The 3,393-nt window shown below is 38.7% G+C and overlaps 1 non-coding gene across 1 annotated transcript; it reads left to right on the plus strand.

The window, feature by feature from the left end:
* Positions 1 to 1,273: 1,273 nt before the first annotated feature.
* On the plus strand, positions 1,274 to 1,380 carry LOC141645588 (small nucleolar RNA R71). The gene has a single exon (XR_012545066.1). It is a non-coding gene; the product is annotated as a small nucleolar RNA R71 (small nucleolar RNA).
* The last annotated feature ends 2,013 nt before the right edge of the window (positions 1,381 to 3,393 follow it).

The raw sequence follows: 3,393 nt of genomic DNA on the forward strand, positions 1-3,393 counted from the left end.
TGGAGGTGAACTCCCTTGAAGTATTGCACTACTCACCTTAGTGAAGGCGATAGTCTCAAGCTTCCGGATCGACTTCTTCTTTGTGAGGATATCTTTCATGTATTTCGCATAAGCCGGCACGTGATTTATTAATTCCGTGAAAGGAATTGAGACTTCCAAATTCTTGACAATTTCCATGAATTTTCCAAGTTGATCATCAAATTTGGGTTTGGCTTGACGACTTGGAAAAGGAAGTCTAATCACAATGGGCTCCTTCTCCTTGACCTTGTTTTCATTTTTCTTTAAACTTTCTTCTTTTGATGATTCTCCATCTTTGGAGTTTTGCACAATTTCTTCCTTATCAGTAGCTTCCACAACTTCGTCCTCAACTTGCTTCTTCGGTGTTTCATACCTTGTACCACTTCTCAAATGAATGTCATTAACCGTTTCATGTCTAGGGGGATTACTTTGTGGTGGTAATTGCCCCTTTTGTCTTTGTGAGCTTGAAGATGCTAGTTGAGTCAATTGTGTTTCCAACATCTTGGTGTGAGCTAGAATGTTGTTGATGGTGGTTTCCTTTGCTTGGCTATCTTTTTGCATTTGAGTGAAAAATTCTTGTTGATTCTTTTGCATTTGGAGGACCGCTTTTTGGACATCAAAGCCTTGGTCATTTTGGTGATTGTATGGATTTTGATTTTGGTAACCTTGGTTTTGATTGTAAAAGGGTCTTTGATTTTGGTTTCTCATGGGTGGTGGAGTGTATGTTGTTTGAGGGTTTTGAACATTTTGGCTTTTTTATGAGAGATTTGGATGGAATTTGGTGTTTTCATTGTAAAAGTTGGAATAAGGGGTACCACTCTTGTATGCTTGGAAAGCATTCACTTGTTCATTTGTTCCCCTACATTCACCTTGGTCATGTCCCAAAGTTCCACAATTCTCACATATCCCACTTGGGATTGATGAGGATGCCGTCATGGCATTAACATGATGCTTTGATGATTTTGAGTTTTCTTCAAGTCTAGCCATAGCTTGTTCAAACTTCAAGTTGATTGTGTCAATGTGAGCACTAAGTTGAGCACCCAATTGAGTAACGGAGCCTACTTCATGCTTTCCTCCTCTAGTAGCCTTGCGAGGTCTACTATATTGTGAGTTATGGACCGTCATTTCCTCAATCTTGTTCCATGTTTGATTGTCATCAACTTCGCTGAACATTCTATTTGATCCCATGTTGAGAATGTTCCTAGAATCCTCATATAAACCATTCCAAAATTGTTGTACCAAAAACCATTCGCTAAGTCCATGGTGAGGACATGAGCGACAAATTCCCTTGAACCGCTCCCAAGCTTCATACAAAGATTCTTCATCCCTTTGCTTAAAACCCGTGATTTGAGCTCTTAGCATGTTAGTCTTCTCCGGTGGGTAGAATTTTTTGTAGAAAGCTAGAGCCAACTTCTTCCAAGAATCTATTCCGAGGGTGGCCTTATCAAGGCCCTTCAACCATTGCTTCGCGGTGCCGATTAGAGAAAAAGGAAATAAGACCCATCTAATTTGGTCTTGAGTCACGCCCGTTTGAGAGATTGCATCACAATAGTCGTAAAAGGTTTCCATATGAGAATGAGGGTCTTCACTAGGCATCCCCTCAAATTGGCTCCACTCAACTAATTGGATGTAGGCGGACTTGGCAATAAAATTTCCGGTTAGATGTTGCGGCGTAGGAGTACCATTTGGTAGATTCTCCTCGGTGGGTACGGAGTGTGACGAAAATTTAGCCATTGTAGGTGGATTTTGTGGGGTATTGTGTAATGGGTTCTCCTCTCCTTCTATTGCGAAAGGATTGATGAACTCACTAGTGGGTTGAACAATCTCACTAATACCTCTTAAATTCCTCCTAACAAGTCTCCTATTGTTCGTCAAGGTTCTTTCGATTTCACGGTCAAAAGGTAACAAATCACCTTGTAACCTTCTAGACATGCAAAATATCAAACAACTCGAAAACAATTAGAACAAACCTTGAGGAGTTTTACTTCCCCAAGGCGAAGAAAGACACAACTAATAACAATAAAAAGAAATCTAAATCAAACAAACACCGTCCCCGGCAACGGCGCCATTTTTGATCGGGTCCGTTTCGTGTTCACAATTAAAGATGTGGTCGTTGGGTCACGGTCGAATCAAAACACAATTTATAACTTCACAAACAACTCTACAATTAGTAAAGAGGCAAGTAAAGGTCGGATCCCAAGGGACGGGTATTGAAATGAGATTTCTATTGCAACTAGTGGTGTCTAAGGGGTGTCACAAATTGGGTTGATGTAGAAGGTCACTAAACTAAAATAGCAATGAAAATAAACAAGCAAGATGAATTAAAGGGGTGTAAACAATTGATTAAAAAGCACTAGGGTGTCATGGGATCATAGGGGAATCTTGGGAATTAATCATACAAACATGTTCTCAAATTATAAGCAAGCAATTATTGTTGTGATGGATTGAGTTGGGTTATATCTTACAATCCTAGGAAAGTTTGGGTCCCGGAGCCGAATCGATTAGATTGTACAACACCTACAAGTCGACTTAATCTTCCCTACTCAACAACATGCATGGTCTAATGAGACTCGAGTTGGGTTATGTCTTACAAGTCTTATTTAAAAGATAGAAGATGATAGTAAATGCAAGGATTCATAGGCTTAGCATTTCATCAAACATAACATGTGCAAGAGTTGAGATCAAAACAAGCAAGCAAATAAAACATGAAAGCATATTAATTTAAGCATGAATCATTCCCCATGTTGGTTTCCCCTAATCACCCATTAACTCTAGCTAAGAGACTACTCACTCATTATCATATTGATCATGCTAGCAAGGTTGTCAATCATACCAACAATATGAAACATGATGAATAAATGAAAGTAATTAACAATAATTAAAAGGGATTAAGAGAATTATACCTACTAATGATTCCAATAATAAAGCAAAGATAAAAGAAGTACTTGAATGCTTGATTGAAAGGTTGTCAATCTCCCAACAATAACCCAAATAATCTTCAATTACCCAAAATAAAGGATGAACAAAAGAGAGATTAAGGAAATAAAACTTGTATTAGAACTTGATTAATTGTTGATTACAAAACTAAAGAGAGATTTGATTGATATTAACTACTCTAATTATTGATAAGAAGAACATGCTTCTCTAATTAGACTAATGGGGTATTTATAGTGGAAATTAGGGAGGATGCATTAGGGTTAACTAAGGGCTAAACTAGTAATTACACTTTTTAGATTGAGCAAGGAGGAGCCGGTATTTTTCGAAGGAAGGGCTTCTTTCTTCGTAGATTGGAGAAGAGGAAATCGTGTTGTGCTGGAATCCGGGCGGAATAAGGTCAGGATGGGCGGATTCTGGCGATGGGGTCCGAGCGGATTC

This window comes from Silene latifolia, chromosome 2 (genome assembly GCF_048544455.1).
Source record: "Silene latifolia isolate original U9 population chromosome 2, ASM4854445v1, whole genome shotgun sequence".
Lineage (NCBI taxonomy): Eukaryota > Viridiplantae > Streptophyta > Magnoliopsida > Caryophyllales > Caryophyllaceae > Silene > Silene latifolia.